This window comes from Mobula hypostoma, chromosome 20 (genome assembly GCF_963921235.1).
Source record: "Mobula hypostoma chromosome 20, sMobHyp1.1, whole genome shotgun sequence".
In the NCBI taxonomy this organism is placed as follows: Eukaryota; Metazoa; Chordata; class Chondrichthyes; order Myliobatiformes; family Myliobatidae; genus Mobula; species Mobula hypostoma.
Window position 1 is genome coordinate 44,057,935 of NC_086116.1, and position 21,236 is coordinate 44,079,170.

At 44.0% G+C, this 21,236-nt stretch overlaps 1 protein-coding gene across 5 annotated transcripts in view; it reads left to right on the forward strand.

Moving 5' to 3' along the window:
* Positions 1 to 21,236, forward strand: part of LOC134359464 (proline and serine-rich protein 2) — a 53,182-nt gene that overhangs the window by 12,597 nt on the left and 19,349 nt on the right. For 2 of the 5 annotated variants that reach the window (XM_063072758.1, XM_063072756.1), the window contains one exon: positions 7,146 to 7,240. The exons of the other annotated variants lie outside the window; for them this stretch is intronic. The gene's annotated coding sequence lies outside the window, so the exon portion shown is untranslated. The remainder of the gene's footprint in view (positions 1 to 7,145; positions 7,241 to 21,236) is intronic. 5 annotated transcript variants of the gene reach the window in all.

A 21,236-nucleotide genomic window follows, 5' to 3' on the forward strand; every position in this document is an offset into this window, starting at 1 on the left:
GTGACTGTAACACAATAGTAAACCCACACCATCCTCAACACTGTAAGCAGAAAGACTGCACTTATTTCATTTGAAGAAGTTTACATGCAAAGTGATCCAATGCTGCACCATTTAGAAATGAAAGCAGATCAGATTTCAAGTGCAGGCACGCAAGTGAACATAGCACAGTCTTTGATGGTGCTATTATCGACTAGACGTTAGTTGCGGTTCAGACATTATTGTCTCCAAGTCTGAAGTTGTGGGTTCAAATCCCCACCTACAGACTCAATTTCAGGTTGATGTTCCAAAGCTGTAGAGGAATGGATCAAGGCAAATCAAGTCAAGTTCACTGTAAACACAAGAGATTCTGCAGATGCTGGAAATCAATAGTAACATACGCAAAATGCAGGAGGAACTCAGCAGGTCAGGCAGCATCTATGGAAAAGAATCAAGGAGGTCTCAGCCCAAAACATCAACTCTTTATTCCTGTCCATTGTTGCTGCCCGACTTGTTGAGGTCCCCCAGCATTTTGTGTGTGTTGCTCAAGTTCATTACTATGTGCATAAGGTAGGGTACAGGTACAACAAAAAAAAACTTGCAGAGTTATTTCGGGTGTGCAGGTACAGAAAACAACACACAGGACATGTTAGATGCAAACTTTACAGGGCAGTGAAGAAACAAAATACAGGTTCTGATTTTCAGATGAGAATTTTAAATAGTAGCTCTAAGTCACCATAACTAAGAAGAAAAACAGAGCTATCTCTGTTGTCCTGAGCAGAATTCCAACCTTTTAATCACCAGTATTAGTGACACCTATTCACTACCATATTGCTTTCTATGGCAGCTGGCTGTACTGAGTTTAGCTGCTATGCTTCCTACAGTGAACTTCCTTCAAAAGTCTTCATTTGTGGGAAGTCTTTCATTGATTCTCTTGTATTTCTTTGTCCTACTCTGAATGTTTGTCAGAAAATGAATCTTGTATGGTACTTTAATAATAAATTTACTTTGACATTTGAACTTAGCACAAATTTAAAATTTGGAATTATTTCATTGGCTGTGAAGTGAGCTGGGACGTCCTGAAGTTGTGAAAAATGCTTTTCATGAACAAACTTCTATTTTAAAGTGCCTGAGGAAAAAGAAGTTGTTAGTGTGACGTTGAAGTGAGAATGTGTTCTTTCCCCCAATTAATTTTCACACAAAAATTCAAATTGAGTTTATCATCATCAGCAGAAGTCCAAAACTTACTAGCAACAGCATCGCAGGCACATAGCATCAGAAAAAGACAAGTCACAAAAAAACAAGTATTGTACAAGAATGAACACAATTAGAAAAAAAACTCGCATGCAAAACATCCTGATTACTCAGACCGTGAGATAATGACACTGGGAAGTTAATGAACAATGGAAGGAGCAACTTTTGATTCCATTCATCGCCAGAAAAGGATCATAAACCAATCTTTAATGTAAATAAATTGAACAATTTAGAAACTGAAGCTAAATGCTTAGAACATACTAAGTCAAAAATGAGTGGAATTTCTTTGTGATTAAATCACGTTGAATCATTCCCAGTGGAAATGGAAGAATGTTAACTTGCATCCTAGTATTCAAAGGCTTGAGACAAATCACAGGAGATGAAGAGCAAGATGTAGAAGTGTGCTGCTTGGTGAGATTTAGTTACAGAGTCACAGAACAATACAGGCCCTTTGGCCCAATGAATCCATGCTGACCACTGTGCCCACTCAGCTAGTCCGAACTTCCTGCATTACCCACTGAGAATATTGAAGATGGGGTTCTATTGTAGTAAAGAGTAATTGTGCTAAAAGATCAACCTTGATCTTACTGAATGGTTCAAAAGATCAAAGAGCTGAATTATCTATCGCTGTTTCCATTCCTTGTGCTCAAACTCACCTTCGGAGACAAAACAACATTTTCTGGGGAATGGAATTGTGTTGGTTTATTATTGTCACATGTACCAAATTACAGTGAAAAGCTTATCTTTCATAGTATTCATACCGATCAAATCATTACACAATGTACTGAGGTAGAACAAACTTAAAAACAATAACATTAAAGTGTAACAGCTACAGAGAAAGTGCAGCACAGGTAAACAGTAAAGTGCAAAATCATAACCAAGCAGATTGTGAGGTCAAGCGTCCAACTTGTCATACGAGAGGTCTGTTTAAGAATAGGACAGAAACTATTCTTTAGCCGGGTGGTACCTGCTTTCAGGCTGTTGTATCTTCTGCCAGATGGGAGGGGAAGGAAGGGGAAAATATCCAGAGTGGGTGGGGTCTTTGTTTATGCTGGTTGCTTTACAGAGGCAGCAAGAAATTTCAACTGGGAGGCTGATTTCCATGATGTGCTGAGCTATGTCCCCAATCCTCTTGACATCATGGGCAGAGCAGTCGCCATACCAAGCCATTATGCATCCAGGTAGGATGCTTTCTATGGTGTATCAATTAAACATTGATAAGGATTGATGCTGACTGCCAAATCAAAGTATAACATTTGATTTATCACTGTTGTATGATACTTGTAACAATGGAATAAAATAAAAATAATGCAGAGATAAGTGTCACTGTGGTGGCAGCTGCTGGCTTCTCTAGTAAGTATGAGAAAACCACTCCAGTTAGTTTAAGCATAAATTGTGGAAGGGTGGATTGAACAGAATACAGTGAATGACGAAGTTTCCCTGATGTCAGTAGGGTGACACTTTAGATAGTCATTGGTTTAACAAAGTTTGGTGATGTGCTTTTGAATGTTCAACTGAGGGGTGTATGATTACACCCAAAACCTCCAATTTATTTCAACAAGGGAGGAAACCTGTACTGCACAGCTAAAGAGCAAAGTAAGTTAGGAAGGTGTCTTTTTAAAAAATGAGTATACAGTCGGCTCGCCGTATCTGCGGGTTCCATATCTGCGGATGCAACCAACCATGGATTGAAAATATTCGAAAAAAAAATTCCAGGAAGTTCCAAAATGCAAAACTTGAATTTGCCACATGCCGAGCATTACGCTTAATCCACGCGAATGAAGTGATGTGTAGGCATACCCTGATGTAGCCTCCCACCATGTCACAGATCCTCAGTCTCTCTCCAGCTCCCGGCCATCCCCAATCTCTCTGCTTCGCCAACGATAACATGGAAATGATGTTCCTGCCTCCTAACACTACGTCACTGCTGCAGCCACTTGATCAAGGCAATCATCAAGAGCATTAAGGCGACTTAAAGGCCTCACCTTTTGGAGGATTCGTGCTTCCCTTGATGCTAACCCTGACTGCAGTATCATGGATTTATGGAAGAGCTTCACAATTGCAGATGCAATTGTGCTTACTGCAGGGGCTGTAGATGCCCTAAAGCCCAATGTTGGAAGTCATTATCGAGTGAGGTAGTCAATCATTTTAGGGGCTTCACCACTATTGATGCAGAAGTCAGGAATATCTTGAATGTTGCAAGGGAAGTTGGTGGAGAAGGCTTCTCTGACATGATCGAGGATGACGTCGGGAACACATAGAACAGCACAGAGAAACCCTTACTAACCAGGAACTCAAAGATCTGCTGAAATCCTCTACAGAAGATGATGAAGATTTAGAGGAGGCAGAGCCATCAATTTGGACACTTGAAAAATTTGCAGCAGTTTTTCAACAGGCGCAAATGTTAAGGATATGATCCTCAAGTACGATTCTTCGATGGAATGAAGCCTCCGTGTCACCCGAGGGATAACAACATGCCTATAACCACTGCAAGATTTGTTTGATGATGCAAAGAAAAAGAAGAAACTGCTTCCTATAACAATGTTTCTAGCTAAAGCATCTGCAATTGTGAAGCCTCGACCTTCAACGCTTGAAGATCCTCGGCCCTCAACCTCCACAGATCCTGACGTTAATATTATTGAGCCTCCTCCAAAACATCATTATTTCCTAAACAATACAGTATAACAACTATTTACATAGCATTTACATTGTATTAAATATTATAAGTAATCTAGAGATGATTTAAAGTATACGGGAGGATGTGCGTGGGTTATATGCAAATACTACACCATTTTATATAAGGGACCTGGGTATCCGTGGGGGGTCCTGGAACTAATCCCTGTGGATACTGAAGGACAACTATTATAATGTCCTTCTGGATGTATCCAAAAGTGGAAGAGTCGAGGACCAGGGGCACAGCCTGAGAGTACGAGGATGTCCCTTTAGAATAGATGAGGAATTTATTTAGCCAGAGGGAGGTGAATCTGTGGAATTCATTGCCACAGATGGCTGTGACCAAGCTAAGTCGCTGGGTATACTTAAAGTGGAACTTGATAGGTTCTTGATTAGTAAGGGCGTCAGAGTGTACAAGGAGAAGGCAGGTGAATGGGGTTGAGGGGGATAATAAATCAGCCATTATAAAATGGCGGAGGAGACTCGATAGACTGAATGGCCTAATTCTGCTCCTCTGTGTTATGTCTTATTACCTTAATAATGAGGCATCACAGAGCTCAAAAATGCAAAGGGGTTTGAATGCGCCCATGTGTAATGTACAAGAGGCAGATATTCAGGTAAGCAAATAACTCAAAGATGTAATACAGTGAAATTGTTTATTGCAAGGGAAGTGAGTAAAAAGTAGGGAGATTATCCTTCAGTTATACAAGACATTAGTGAGGCCACATCTGGAATGTTGAGTGTAACATTGGAATCCTTATTTTAGGGGGGAATGTTAATAGTTTGGAAACAGTTCAGAGAAGTTTTGTTAGTCGAATACCTCAAATAGCTGATCTGAGCCGGATTAAGTGATTTCTTTGTAATTTTGAAACTAGATAAAAGGATGCTAATAACTCCAATGTTTAGGCAATGCAATAACTAAAGCTATAAATCTACAGACTCTTACAAACAGGCTGCCGACATGTAAGTAATCTTTCCCACATTCTGCAGCGTGGGTTGAAAACTATTAACCAGTTTCTTCCAGAGTTAAGCACACAAACTGATGGAGGAACTCAGCAGGGCAGGCAGCATCCATGGAAAGGAATAAAGAGTCGACGTTTCAGGCTGAGACCCTTCACCGGGACCGGAAAGGAAGGGGAAGGAAGCCAGAATGGGGTTGGGGAAGGGATGGAGTGGAAGGTGATGGGTGAAACCATGTGAGGCAGAAGGTAGATGAGTGGAGGTGGGGTGAAGTGAGAAGTTAGGGAGGTGATAGGCGAAAAAGGCAAAGGGCTGAAGAAGGAATTTAATTGGAGAGATAAGTGGATCAGTTTGTTCCAGGTGTTCAGTATAAAAAGTGAACTTAATACCTCTTCAAAGCCAGAAATACCAGCTTGTGCAGGTTGGTGTGTGGTTTATATAGGCGGTGAAGGCTGTTTGTCTTTTTCAGGTAGTCTTAACTCTTCATTGATTAAAGTGGATTTAGTTTAGTTGTCTGTGTCGAAAGATGTTTGTATAGGATGTGCTTAAAAGTGTGTTAGCATTGAAATGGCACGATGTAGTGGAAAGCAACATTTGATCCTAAGGTAAATCATGGCCTTAAACAAAAGATTCAGCAGATGCTGGAGATCGTAACCAAGGTACAAAATAACACTGGAAGGTATCAGCCAGCCAGGCAGCAGCAAGGGAGAGGAATAAACAGTCAGTGTTTTGGGCCGAGAGACCCTTCATCAGAACTGGAAAGTGAAGGGGCAGAAGTCAGAATAAGAAGGGAGTGGGGTAGGGGAAGGAGGACTAGCTGGTAAGTGGTAGTTGAGACCAGGTGAGGGGCAAGTGGGTGGGTGGGGGACGGGGATGAAGAGGGAAGAATTTTCTTGGGGATTGGCCTACCTCAGAAGGGCTTCACAGTGGAGCAACAAATCATAGACACGAGAGATTCTGCAGATGCTGGAAATCTTAAGCAACACACACAAGATGCTGGAGGAGCTCAGCAGGCCAGGCAGAATCTATGGAGGGTGAAAACAATCGACGAAAGAAATCTTGTACTCCTTTTCCTCCCCTCGCCCTCTTGTTCTGGCTTCTGCCCTCTTCCTTTTCAGTCCTGATGATGGATCTCAGCCTGAAACGTCGGCTCGTTATTCCATTTCATAGATACTGCCTAACTTGCTGTGTGTGTGTGTGTGTATGTGTGTGTGTGTGTGACCATGTGAAATTTGTTAATTTTGTGGCCACAGTGCAATGCAAAAGCATATTTTTAAATACATTACTAAATAAATAAATACTGCATCAAGTGGAAATAACAAGATAGGGTTCATGGTTCATGACACGTCACCAATTTCTATAAAAAGCCTTTTGTTTGTGCTAAGATCTTTTTTGAAATGTTTGCAGTGCCTGAAGCTCAAACGATCTTTGAGGAATCCAGGTAGATTGGGCATACATATTTTAAAAATGATTGAGACCGGTTTGAAATCAAGTATGCAACAGGTTTTCAATATTGTATACTTCACTGTTACAGACACCAATCATCTTCAGAGTTGGTTAGTGTTTTTTGGTCTGAGATATGGATTTTGAGGCAATGCTGCTCGCCAACAGTGAACCTTCCGTCGGATGTTGACAGGCTGAGTAAGGTCAGCACATTTCCTTCACAGTCATGTTTAGCCTAATACTTCATAGTGCCAATAATCAGGGTTCAATTCCCCCTACGGTCTTTCAGGAGTTTGTATGTTCTCCCCGTAACTGCGTGGGTTTCCTCCAGGTGCTCTGGTTTCCTCCCACATTCCAAAGACTTACGAGTTGGGGTTAGTGAGTTGTGGGTATGTCATGTTGGCACCGAAAGTGGGAGGAAATCTGACAGCACAATCAAAGTCCTCACCCACCCTGGACATTCTCTTCTCTCTCCAATCAGGCAGAGATACAAAAGCCTGAAATCACGTACCACCAGGCTCAAGGACAGCTTCCGAAGAGTCTTAAACAGACCTTTTGCACAATAACATGAACTCTTCACCTCCCAATCTATCTCGCCATGACCCGTCTACCTTATCGTCTGCCTGCACTGCACTTTCTCTTGCACTTTATTCTGCATTCTGTTATTGTTTTCCCTTGCACTCCCTCAATGTATTGACGTGATGAAATGATCAGTGTGGATGGCATGCAAAATAAAGATTTTCACCGTACCTCGGTACATGTGACAATGATAAACCAATAATACTAAAGGCTGTGGTAGGAGAATTTGGGTGTTTTGATTCTTGTTCATGTTTTTGCAGGCTGATGTCTCCCTGAAGGGTCTCGGCCTGAAACGTTGACTGCGCCTCTTCCTATAGATGCTGCTTGGCCTGCTGCGTTCACCAGCAACTTTGATGTATGTTCCCTGATTACAGATAGGTTTGTCGTAGGTTTGTAGAGATAGACAACACAGAAACAGGCCCTTCAGATGACTCAACCATCCCGACTGGGATGTCTACCCAAGCTAGTCCCATAGGCCTGCAGTTCCCATATCCCTCTGAACTTTTCCTATCCACGGACAGTGTGAAGAGAAGACGGAGTTGTAAGAAAGGATTCCGAGGTGATTGATGGTCTGAGGAGAAACGTGAGATGGCAAGCAGGTAGAGGAGGGGAGCGGGGATGAAGCTGAGGGACGGTGGCAGGTGAGTGACCCATGAAGGCAGGAAAAGGGTAGATGGAGTGAGGTGGAGGGCAGTGGAGCGAGGTGTGGAGGTGGAGACAGCTGCCGGAGGGAGATGTGCAGGAGCACAACGAGCTGCCGGTGCTGGATTCTGATCAGTGAAGGAGGTGAGAATGGGAAACCTTAGGGGAGAGGGGAATGGCAGATGGAACCAGAGCTAGAAGGGAATTGGTGGTAGGGGTTAGCTGGGGAGTGAAGTGTGTGCGTGTGTGTATGTGTATAGAACTGGTTGGGGGAGGAGTTAGTGGGACGAAGATAGCGGAGCTGAAGGCATAGTTACATGTTTATGGTTACAAAAACTAGCTTTTTAAATTACTGTTGGTATTAGTTGATTGTTGTCATGTGCTGAGATACAGTGAAAAGCTTATCTTGACTACCATTCACACAGATCAGATCATTAGACAGTGCAAGGAGGCAATAAGCTAAAACAACAACAATGCAGAATAAACTGTAGCAGCTGCACATCGTGTGGATAGCTAGAGGCTTTCTCCCAGGGCTAAAATGGCTAACAAGAGGGGATATAGTTCTAATATGCTTTGAAGTAGGTACAAGGGGGCTGTCAGAGGTAAGTTTTTCCACACAGAGTGGTGGGTGCATGGAATGCACTGTAATGACGGTGGTGGAGGCGGATACAATAGGGTCTTTAAGAGACTCTTAGATAGGTACGTGGAGCTTAGAAAAATCGAGGGCTATGCGGTAGGGAAATTCTAGACAGTTTCTAGAGTAGGTTACATGGTCGGCACAACATCGTGGGCTATAGGGCCTGTAATGTGCTGTAGTGTTCTATGTTCTATGTACAGATAAAGTGCAGTGTAGGTAAATAAAACAGTTTTATGTTTGACAGTTCTGACGAAGGGTCTTAGCTTGAAATATCAACTGTTTATTCCCCTCCATTGCTGCTGCCTGACCTGCTGAGGTCCTCTAGCATTTTGTGCATGTTACTGTAGATTTCCAGCATTTGCAAAATCTTTTTTGTTATAAAAGTTATATTCAGTTAATTAATGTAACACTTTCCAGGCACTGTGGTGGAGTTTGAACGCTGTTAATTCGGATCTGGGTTGCTCTAAACTTTCTACTCTTTTATAGCACACGTTAACGAGGACTTTTATTTAATTATTTCGAGGTGCAGCACAACAACAGGACCAGTGAGCCTGCTTCACCCGATTACACCCATGTCCCCAATTACTCTGCTAATCCGCAGAGGTCAGAGAGAGAGAAAGTACACATTCCTTACAGACAGTGGCGGGAAATAAACCCAGGTTGATGGTGTTGTAATTAGGACGTGATAACCACCACGCTACTGATATCGACTCTGAAACTGATGCTGACAATTGCGCGCCCATTTAGAATTCAGAATCGGGTTTAATATCACTGACGTGTCATGAAATTGGTTGTTTTGTAATGGAAGTACAGTGCAATACACAAAAAATCTGTGAATTACAATAAGAAATATGTGTTACATATTAAATAAGTAATACAAAAGGAAAGCAAAAATGGCGAGGTAGTGTTCATGGGTTCATTGTCTGTTCAGAAATCTGATGGCAGAGGGGAAGAAGCTGTTTCTAAACTGTAGACTCTGTCTTCAGGCTCCTGTGCCTTCTCTCTGATGATAGTAATGAGAAGAGAGCATGGCCTAGGTGATGAGAGCCCTTAATGATGGGTCCCACCATTTTAAGGCACCACCTTTGGAAGATGTCCTCGCTGCCGGGAGGCCAGTGCCCATGATGGAGCTGAATGAGTTTGTAACCCTCTGTGGTTTTTTCCCGATCCTGGGCAGTGGCCTCTCTGTTTGCACCTCTATTGCGTAAATACTGTTTAGATTGAGGGTGCTGCCAAGATACCTTGAACTTGTTTTTCTGGTGGAAGAGAGTCTTTGTAATGATAAGATTGTATTCAGCACATATGGCGTGAACTATTGTTCCATTTGAGTTGATGTTGCCAATGTCTTCCCTTCCTATAGTACTCTTCCAAAGGTCCCAGCCTAACCTGGCATTGACGTCCCCTAAGAGAATTATCTTATGCTCCTTGGGGATGCTTGAACAGTGTTATGTCTTGGTAAGCATAAGAGGCCTCTTTTTCATACTCGTGTGAGTCCAGAGTTTGTGTATAAGTATTTACACTGGTTTCCATCTTGTTGGCAAGCACCAAAAGGATCATCAAACAGAAGCATTTCATTGACTATCAGACCTACAGACACATGTGTTGTGAATGTCACAAGTGCTATGATTGGCACAGATGACTGCTGGACAGATCATCGCCTCATCAGCTCCATTCCGTCCATCAGACTCATGGAAAAAAGAGGAGGGTTCATAAGAAGCAGACCAGGCCAAGACCAAAACTCCAGAGCCTACTTGACACTGCCACCCAACTGCACCCTCAGGCTTTGGGGAAAACTTCAACATAGAACATAGAATAGTACAGTACAGTACAGGCCCTTCGGCCCACAATGTTGTGCCGACCCTCAAACCCTGCCTCCCATATAAGCCCCCACCTTAGATTCCTCCATATACCTGTCTAGTAGTCTCTTAAACTTCACTAGTGTATCTGCCTCCACCACTGACTCAGGCAGTGCATTCCACGCACCAACCACTCTCTGAGTAAAAAACCTTCCTCTAATATCCCCCTTGAACTTCCCACCCCTTACCTTAAAGCCATGTCCTCTTGTATTGAGCAGTGGTGCCCTGGGGAAGAGGCGCTGGCTATCCACTCTATCTATTCCTCTTATTATCTTGTACACCTCTATCATGTCTCCTCTCATCCTCCTTCTCTCCAAAGTGTAAAGCCCTAGCTCCCTTAATCTCTGATCATAATGCATACTTTCTAAACCAGGCAGCATCCTGGTAAATCTCCTCTGTACCCTTTCCAATGCTTCCACATCCTTCCTATAGTGAGGTGACCAGAACTGGACACAATACTCCAAGTGTGGCCTAACCAGAGTTTTATAGAGCTGCATCATTACATCGCGACTCTTAAACTCTATCCCTCGACTTATGAAAGCTAACACCCCATAAGCTTTCTTAACTACCCTATCCACCTGTGAGGCAACTTTCAGGGATCTGTGGACTTGTACCCCGAGATCCCTCTGCTCCTCCACACTACCAAGTATCCTGCCATTTACTTTGTACTCTGCCTTGGAGTTTGTCCTTCCAAAGTGTACCACCTCACACTTCGGGTTGAACTCCATCTGCCACTTCTCAGCCCACTTCTGCATCCTATCAATGTCTCTCTGCAATCTTTGACAATCCTCTACACTATCTACAACACCACCAACCTTTGTGTCGTCTGCAAACTTGCCAACCCACCCTTCTACCCCCACATCCAGGTCGTTAATAAAAATCACGAAAAGTAGAGGTCCCAGAACAGATCCTTGTGGGACACCACTAGTCACAATCCTCCAATCTGAATGTACTCCCTCCACCACCACCCTCTGCCTTCTGCAGGCAAGCCAATTCTGAATCCACCTGGCCAAACTTCCCTGTATCCCATGCCTTCTAACTTTCTGAATAAGCCTACCGTGTGGAACCTTGTCAAATGCCTTACTAAAGTCCATATAGATCACATCCACTGCACTACCCTCATCTATATGCCTGGTCACCTCCTCAAGGAACTCTATCAGGCTTGTTAGACACGATCTGCCCTTCACAAAGCCATGCTGACTGTCCCTGATCAGACCATGATTCTCTAAATGCCTATAGATCCTATCTCTAAGAATCTTTTCCAACAGCTTTCCCACCACAGACGTAAGGCACACTGGTCTATAATTACCCGGACTATCCCTACTACCTTTTTTGAACAAGGGAACAACATTCGCCTCCCTCCAATTCTCCAGTACCATTCCCGTGGACAACGAGGACATAAAGATCCTAGCCAGAGGCTCAGCAATCTCTTCTCTCGCCTCGTGGAGCAGCCTGGGGAATATCCCGTCAGGCCCTGGGGACTTATCTGTCCTAATGTATTTTAACAACTCCAACACCTCCTCTCCCTTAATATCAGCATGCTCCAGAACATCAACCTCACTCATATTGTCCTCACCATCATCAAGTTCCCTCTCATTGGTGAATACCGAAGAGAAGTATTCATTAAGGACCTCACTCAATTCCACAGCCTCCAGGCACATCTTCCCACCTTTATCTCTAATCGGTCCTACCTTCACTCCTATCATCCTTTTTTTCTTCACATAATTGAAGAATGCCTTGGGGTTTTCCTTTACCCTACTCGCCAAGGCCTTCTCATGCCCCCTTCTTGCTCTTCTCAGCCCCTTCTTAAGCTCCTTTCTTGCTTCCCTATATTCCTCAATAGACTCAGCTGATCCTTGCTTCCTAAACCTCAATGGGAATATCCAGAAGATGCCAAAGAACACTGGGGTCTGCTTAAACCCATCATCCTTGATACCTGTAAAAATATCCTTGTGTACAAGTCCAGAGAACATTGGTATTGGTTTGATAATAAAGACATGGAAATAGAACAACTTCTCTCCAAGTAAAGGAAAGCTTTTTGTGTCTGTTGGAATGACATTGGCAGCAAGGCCAAAAGAAAAGCTTACTCCAAGGCCAAAGCAAATGTCCATGACAGGGTGAGGAAGCTAAAGAACTTCTGGTGGACTGAGAAGGCCCTAGAAATCCAAAGACTGGCAGACTCTGGTGACATGAGAGGCTTCTTCAGTGCCACTAAAGCAGTCTGTTGTCCCAAGTTACTGCGGATTAAACCCCTGCAGCCAAAGGGTGGGAAGTACTTGCTAAAGGATCAGAAGGATATCAATGATCGACAGAGACAACAGCACTTTCAAAAACTTCTTAACCACGACAGCACTGCTGAACCAGAGGTTACTGACCGAATCCTCCAGAGATCTGTGAGATGGGTGAACTTCCCAGTATGGAAGAGGTCAATGACATCATCAGGAGCCTGAAAAACAACAAAGGTCCTGATGGGATCCCGGCAGAGATCCTTAAGGACGGAGGATGAACATTCCTGCACCACATATTTGCTTTGCTCCTGAGGGTTTGCAAAAAAAGAGCAACTGCCCTCCGAGCTCAGGGGTACTCTAATAGTGACCGTATTCAAGAAGGGAGACAAGGCAGGTTGTGGCAATTACAGGGGCATCTCCCTTCTGCTAACAAAGGGCAAAGAGGTTGCAACTATCTTTGTCAACTAACTCCTGCTGTCTGAAGAAGTACTCCCTGAATCACTGTGTGGTTTCAATCCATCTGGACGTGATCTTCACACGCCAATTACTGGAAGAATGCTGTGAGCAAAGGCAACCCTTGTACTTGGTTTTATAGATTTGAGAAAGGCATTTGATACAGGTTTGTCAAGCTCTCCGGAGTATACTGTCAAGACATGGCTGCCCTGACAAGTACCTGCATTTACAAATACTGAGACTACTGATGATGGCAGTGCAGGCTCGAAGGGCCGAATGGCCTACTCCTGCACCTATTTTCCATGTTTCTATGGCATGTTAGCCACAGAACCCAGCAACAGTGATGCTGAATCAGCACCCTTCACTCTGAAGACAGGAGTCAGAGCTGTGCCATTGTGCCCACCCTATTTGCCATCTTTATTGCTGCCATCCTTCACCTCATTGGTCAAAACCTGGCACACCTGACTGGTCTATAGAGCAGTCGTCCTTCCTGCAGTACTGTATGGAGCCGCATCATGGGTTGTCTATGGTAGACACCTGAAAGCCCTGGACCAGCACCACAGAATCTTACAAAGGATTTTGAGGATCATCTGGAAGGACAGACTCACTAACGCCAGTGTACTGGTGGAGGCCAACATGAACAGCATTTCCACCATGATAAAGTAATACCAACTCCGATAGATGGGTCATGTCTTCTGCATGTCCACCTCGTGTCTCCCCAAAGAGATCCTTTACTCCCAGTTGAAGGATGGTCAACGGCACTTCAAATATAACATCAAAATCAGCCTGAAGAAGTTCAACATTATATCTTTAAAAACTGGGAAATCTTTGCTCTCAGTAGATACACCCGGAGGAAATCTGTTCAAGAGGGAGGTACAGGACATGAGAGTGACCTCTGTTATGTTGCAGAGAACAAGCGGCAGCTGTGAAAGGAGGAATTGAACAACCAAAAGACCCAAACACTGGCCACAGCCACCACTTACTTCTGTCCATACTGCAACGGAATATGTGGATCCCAGTTCGTCCTCTGCAGTCACCTGAGGACCCACCAATAGACAACCCCTTAGGAAAACACCTTATTTGACTTGAGTGATCAAATAGTCCACCAACTATGAATGGATTGTGCACCCAATTCAAAAGTGGTGGAGACCTGTAGTCTTAAAGTAAAATGGAAAGGTTGTCAAATATAGCAAGAAGATCCTGAGATGTTAGGAACAGAGAGACAATGGGCTGTACAATTGCAGATCTTTTAAAACTAGAGAACAGGTTGATCAAGTTGTTAAAAGGGCGTGCAGGATGCTTTCCATGTCTGCATTGTGATGAAGTGTTTGTAGTGATCTTGCTGATCTATACAGGTTTCAGGTTTAAGCCCAGTGTGACATCCCGGTGATTAACCAATTTCTTTTTAATGCTAACCTGTGGCATAGCTTTTAATGATTGGTGTATTTGTACTCTGAGATCTTTGTTCTCCTCAGCCAGCGCCTTCCCAGTAATGCATAACCACCCTGTTCATCCAACCAGACATACCACCTCCCCTTTTATCTGTGTAAAGCTTCATCTGACAATCATTTACCTCTTTGGCACATTAATTAAAGATTGCCTTTATTTATTACATGTACAGCAGAACATCAAAGCATACAGTAAAATGTGTCGTTTGCAATGTGCTTGGGGACGCTCACAAGTGTCGTCACACTTCTGACGCCAACATAGCGTGCCCACAACTCATTAACCCTCACTGCACGTCTTTGAAATGTGGGAGCAAGCCAGAGCACCCGGAGGAGATGCACACAGTTATGGGGATAATGTACAAACTCTTTACTGGTGGTGGCAGGAATCGGTCCCTGATCAGTGCTCACTGGCATTGTAAATGATTACGCTAATCACTGTACTACTATGCTGGTACCTACTCCACAAGCAGTATAACCTCCCCTCCTGCACCGCCCATAACCCCCTCTATTTTTCTTTCATCTATATGCCTACCCAAGAGTTTCTTAAATGTCTCTTTTACGTCAGCCTCCAACACCTGCCCTGGCTGTGCATTCCAGGCACCCACCACTTTCTGTGTTTATATATGCAGAAATTACAAGTCTTTTTGGCCCACCAACTATAATGCCCGTCTATGCCAATCCCATTTGCCCACTTTGCACCCTTCCTAAATGTGCATCTGTTGAGACTCCTTTTAAACATTGTAAATTATCTCCCTCCACTATCTCCTCTGGCACCTTGTTCCAGATATTCACCACCCTCTGCAGAGCAAAGAAGTTTTACCCTTCAAATCTTTAACATTTTCTGAGTTGGAGTCAGATTAGGTTTATTGTCATTGAAACCTGGGTGTGATGAAATTCCTTGTTTGCACAAAGTTCACAGAGTAAATTCCATTCTCACCCGAAACCTGTGCTGTGTAGTTAGGTGACAGAATTATACAGCTTTCAGACAGGCTCCTCAGCCCAATTGGTGAATGGTGACTAAGGTTACCATCTACCCGAGTTCCACCTGCCCTCATGTGGTCCATTTCCCTCTCAACCTTTCCTATTCATGTTCCTGCCCAAGTGCTTTTCAAATGCAATTATTGTTCTGGCATTAACTGTTCCCTCTGGCAGCTCTCTCTAGATACTGAACATCATATGGGTGAAAAAGTTGCCCCTCTGGTCTTTGATTTCCCAGTCCTGGGGGAGAAAGTGTGTATTCACCCTATCTATGCCCCTCATGATTTCATACGTCTACATGGTCACCTCTCAATCCCCTAGTCTCAAACTGCTCACCCTCTCTCCATAGGTCAGTCCCTCAAGTCCTGACAACATCCTCATAAATCCCCTGTGAACTGTTTCCAGCTTAAATGGCATCTTTCTCATACAGAGCGACCAAAACTGAGGATTCTCTGATTGTTTCGGGCTGGTGGTATCTATCCTATCCTGCTGCTTCTAATTGTATAAAGCTCTATAGGAGGAGAATGAGGTTGAGGGTGACGGTAAATCAGCCATGACGGAATGGTGGAGTAGACTCGATAGGCCGAATGGCCTCATTCTGCTCCTGTGTGTTATGGTCTTGTGGTCTAAGGTCATACCTCAGCCTCTTATGTTCCAGTGAATAAACCCAGCCTATGCACACAGAGATTCTGCAGATGCTTGAAATCTAGAGCAACGTGCGCAAAATGTTGGAGGAACTCGGCAGGCCAGAGCAGTATGTCAAGGTTCAGCTTGTTGCACATTCAGCAATGCTGTTCTGTACACAACTGTCGTAACACATGGTTATTTGAGTTACTGTTGCCTTCCTCCCAGCTTGAACCAGTCTGACCATTATCCTCTGACCTCTCTCATCGACAAAGTGTTTTTGCCCACAGAACTGCTGCTCGCTGAATGGTTATTTTCTTTTTGTTTTCGCACCATTCTCTGCAAACTCTAGCGGCTGTTGTGCATGAGAATCTCAGGAGAACAGCAGTGTCTGTGATAATCAAACCACCCCGTCTAGCACTAGCAATCGTTCCATGGTCAAACTCACTTAGACCACATTTCTTCCCCATTCTGATGTTTGGTCTGAACAACTGAACCTCTTGACCATGTCTGCATGCTTTTATGCATTGAGTTGCTGCTGCATGATTGGCTGATTAGATATTTGCATTAATGAGCAGGTGTACCTAATAAAGTGGCCACTGAGTGTACACCAAGGTGCAGTGAAAAACTTGTCTTGCATGCTGTTCATTTCATGACACAGTTCATTGTGTTAGTACGAGGGAACGCAATGACAGAATGCAGAATAAAGTGTTACAGTTACAGAGAAAGTCCTGGCAGACAATAGTGCAAGGTATTAAGCCAAGACAAGGTAGATTGTGAGATCAAAAGTCCATCTTATCGTAGTAGGAAGCTGTTCAATAGTCTTAAGAAATTGAAATGGAGGTCTGGTGATACATACTTTCAGGCTTTTGTATCTTGTGCCTGATGTGTGGGGAGAGAAGAGAGAATGTCCCAGGTTGGTAGGGTCTTTTCCGAGGTAGGCTGCTCTCCCGAGGCAGTGAGAAGTGTAGACAGAGGCTTTGGAGGGGAGGCCGGTTTCTGTGATAAGCTGAGCCGTGTTCACAGCTGGACAGTTTCTTGCTGTACCAAGCCATGATGCATCCAGATAGGATGTGTTTAATGGTGCATCAGTTAAAAATTGGTGAGGGTCAAAGGTATCCATTTGATTGCAAAGTGAATCATGTAATATCTGTGGCTAACCCTGCTCCGAACCGGAACGCCTGGAGGAAACCCGTGCAGTCATGGGGAGAACATACAAGCTCCTTACAGTCAGCGATGGGAATCGAACACTGATCGGTGATCGCTGTAAGGTGATTGTGCCAACTGCTAAACAAAAGCTGATGAAGCCAAGGTGATAGAAGCTGGTAAGGTTGCAGGGTGAGCTTGGAGTGCCCTAACCCGGTGCACGTGACAATAATAAAGCAATCCCACACATCATGAGATTTTGTTGTTGAGTTTCCTGTCTGTTGTCTATCATTTACCTGGGGCTGTTATTCGAGGTGGGACATAGCAGTGAATAAAGGCTCAAACAACCAATATAATTGAAGAGAATTGAGTGGGAGTATCTGAACCCTCACATCCTCTGCATGCCCTTCACATTCGGGTAAAGTGTAAACTTTGTTGAGTAAGACTACTTATTTTGTTATCATGCGATGAAATGTAAAACCACCAATCATCAGCCAGGCACCTGCGGGGCTAAAATGTTTAAATATTATAATTATAGCTCAGAGCGACAAAACCATAATTATTTCAACAGCTTGAGATCCTAGTTAGACTTGATATAACACAACAATCCAATGGGTTGGTTTATGCTCATGCAAGTCATAATCCCCACCACACATTTGGCTCATAAGATATAGGAGCAGAATTAGGCCATTTGGCCCATTGAGTTTTCTCTGCCATTTCATCATGGCTGATCCATTTTCCCTCTCAGCCCCAATTTCCTGCCTTCTCCCCGTATCCCTTCATGCTCTGACTAATCAAGAACTTATCAACCTCTGCCTTAAAAATACCCAATAACTTGGCCTCATTGCCTGTAGCAACGAACTCCATAGATTCACCACTCTCTGGCTAAAGAAATTCCTTCTCATACCTGTTCTAAGTGGACATCCCTCTGTGCCTTCTGGTCCTAGATTTCCCCCCACCATCGAAAACATCCTCTCCACATCCACTCTCCTGAGACCTTTCAATATTGGACAGGTTTCAATGAGATCTCCCTCTTATTCTTCTGAATTCCAGTGAGTACAAGCCCAGAGGTTAGTTAACAATTGCTTTGCTACAAAATACTTTTTTAACTGTCTTCAGAATGCAAACCTCCCTGGCAATGCACTGTCACAGGTTCCCCTCCAGAAGGTGGAGGTGAGCTGCCTTCTTGAAGTGCAGCGGCTCAGGCAGTGACAATGCTATCAGCGTGTATTTGTCACGTTGGAATTCAGTCCTGAGGTCAGTGGGTTTTTTTTTATTCTGTCTACACCTCGCCATCTGGTACGGAGGCTCCAATAACCAGGATTGGAAAAAGGTTGTAGACTTGTCCAGCTCCACCATGGACAAGATCCTACCTACCATCCAGGACATCTTCAAAAGGTGCCTGAAGAAGGCAGCATCTATTGTTAGAGACCCTCACCAACCAGGAATGACCTCTCCTCATTACTACCACCAGTGGGAAAGGTCCAGCAGCTTGAAAACACACACACAATGTTTTAGGAACAACTTCTTCCCCTCCACCATCAGATTTCTGAACACCACCTCACAACTTGCTCTCTTTTTGCACTTTTTAAAATATTTCTTAATTGTAGCTTATTGTCATTTCTTATGTGCTGTGCTGTACTGCTACTGCAAAACAACAAATTTCATGACGTGTGTCAGTGATAATGAACCTAATTCTGATTAAAGCAGCCGGTGTAATCAGAAACCCCTCCCAACCCAGACGTTCTCTTATCTCCCTCTCCCATCAGGCAAAAGATATAAAAGTCCGAAAGCATTTACCATCAGGCTTAAGGACAGCTTCTATCTCACATTGAATGATCTCCCAGTGCACTGAAGATGGAATCTTGACCTCACAATCTTATTGCCTTGCACCTTATTGTCTACCTGCATGGCCCTTTCTCTGTAATTGTTAACACTTTATTCTGCATTGTTACTGTTTTGACTTGTTCCAGCTCAATACCCTGTGTAATGATTTGATCTTTGTTTTCCTCTCCCCACCACCTTTTGTTTCTCTCCCATGCTAGTTGCCCTCTCAACTCCTCTCCCCCACCCTCATGACCTACGCCAGTGGACCCAGAACACGCGCATGCTTATGACTCAGCCACACTTTATATTACTTGTGCAGAAGGTGACCAACGTAGCCTCTGTCACCACACAGTTCTGAAGCCATGACAGAAAATTGCTATTTTTATGCAGAATTGGCTTATCAGTTATGGGTATTGACCATTTGGCAAATTACGTATGTTTGAATTCCTAGCTTGCAAGATCAATTACTTTGAAGCAATTGGCCCTTAGTTGGTGTGTGTTCCTTGACAGCCTAAATCGTCTCTTGACCCCTGGTGTGCAAAGGGAAGCTGTGACCTTTCTTGCCTTGGCTGTCTGCACTCTTACAGCCCATTACATAGCTAGCGTTTAGGGCAGCAATGAATGCCCTCCATCTCTGTCTGTCCATACTGTCACACCCAGATAAAGAAGGATTCTTAGAAACATAGAAACATAGAAAATAGGTGCAGGAGTAGGCCATTCGTCCCTTCGAGCCTGCACCGCCATTCAGTATGATCATGGCTGATCATCCAACTTAGAACCCTGTACCAGCCTTCCCTCCATACCTCCTGATCCCTTTAACCACAAGGGCCATATCTAACTCCCTCTTAAATATAGCCAATGAACTGGCCTCAACTGTTTCCTGTGGCAGAGAATTCCACAGATTCACCACTCTCTGTGTGAAGAAGTTTTCCTAATCTCGGTCCTAAAAGGCTTCCCCTTTATCCTCAAACTGTGACCCCTCGTTCTGGGCTTCCTCAACATCGGGAACAATCTTCCTGCATCTAGCCTGTCCAATCCCATAGGATTTTATACATTTCAATAAGATCCCCCCTCAATCTTCTAAATTCCAACGAGTACAAGCCTTCATTGCTATTTCCATAACAACTTTCTTTTGGCCAGTCAGGATTGTTAGCCCTGAGCTGAACCCCTGAACCTGGAGGACAGGGGGACCATTTTTAGTCTGGCCTCTGCCCTTTGACCTGTTTGGCATGGGTGACCCTACCAAGAGGCAAAGCACAAGGCCCTGACTCTGGCTCTCCAGGTCACTGAAGCATGCAAGCCTCCAAACCCTATGACAGGGTTGTGGTCCTCTTAGAGGGTCTGCAATCTATCTGTAGTCTATCCTTGCCTGGATATTCAGGTAAGTATATCCTCACCCTAACGCTTTCACACCTACCTATTGCCTCCCTCTGATTCCCCTCCTCTTTCCCTTTCTCCCTTGGTCCACTGTCATGTTGTATTGGATTCCTCCTCCTGCCTTTTACCTCTTCCACCTATCACCTCCCAGCTTCTTGTTTCATTCCCACCTCCCCCCTCATCTGGTTTCACCCATCACCTGCCAGCTTGTACTCCTTCCCCTCCCTCCACCTTATTCTGACTTCTGTCCCCTTCCTTTCCGGTCTCTGCCTGAAAGATTGGCTGTTTATTCCCCTCCATAGGTGCTATCTGACTTAACCAGGTTCCTCCAGCATTTTGTGTGTGATTATAATCGATTTTTAAAAAAGGAGGGAGAGAGAAACCGGGGAATTATAGACCGGTTAGCCTAACATTGGTGGTGGGGAAAATGCTAGAGTCAGTTATCAAAGATGTAATAACAGCACATTTGGAAAGCGGTGAAATCATTGGACAAAGACAGCATGGATTTGTGAAAGGAAAATCATGTCTGATGAATCTCATAGACATTTTTGAGGATGTAACTAGTAGAGTGGATAGGGGAGAACCAGTGGATGTGGTATATTTGGATTTTCAAAAGGCTTTTGACAAGGTCCCACACAGGAGATTAGTATGCAAACTTAGAGCACACGGTATTGGGGGTATGGTATTGATGTGGATAGAGAATTGGTTGGCAGACAGGAAGCAAAGAGTGGGAATAAACGGGACCTTTTCAGAATGGCAGGCAGTGACTAGTGGGGTACCGCAAGGCTCAGTGCTGGGACCCCAGTTGTTTACAATATATATTAATGACTTAGATGAGGGAATTAAATGCAGCATCTCCAAGTTTGCGGATGGCACGAAGCTGGGCAGCATTTCGAGAGGACTAGAATATAAAAGCAAGGATGTGATGTTGAGGATTTATAAAGCACTAGTGATGCCTCACTTGGAGTATTGTGACCAGTTTTGGGCTCCTTGTCTTAGAAAGTTTGTGCTGAAACAGGGGAGGGTTCAAAGGAGGTTCACGAAAATGATTCCAGGATTAAATAGCTTGTCATATGATGATCATCTGATGCCTCTGGGCCTATATTCATGAGAATACAAAAGAATGAGGGGTGAT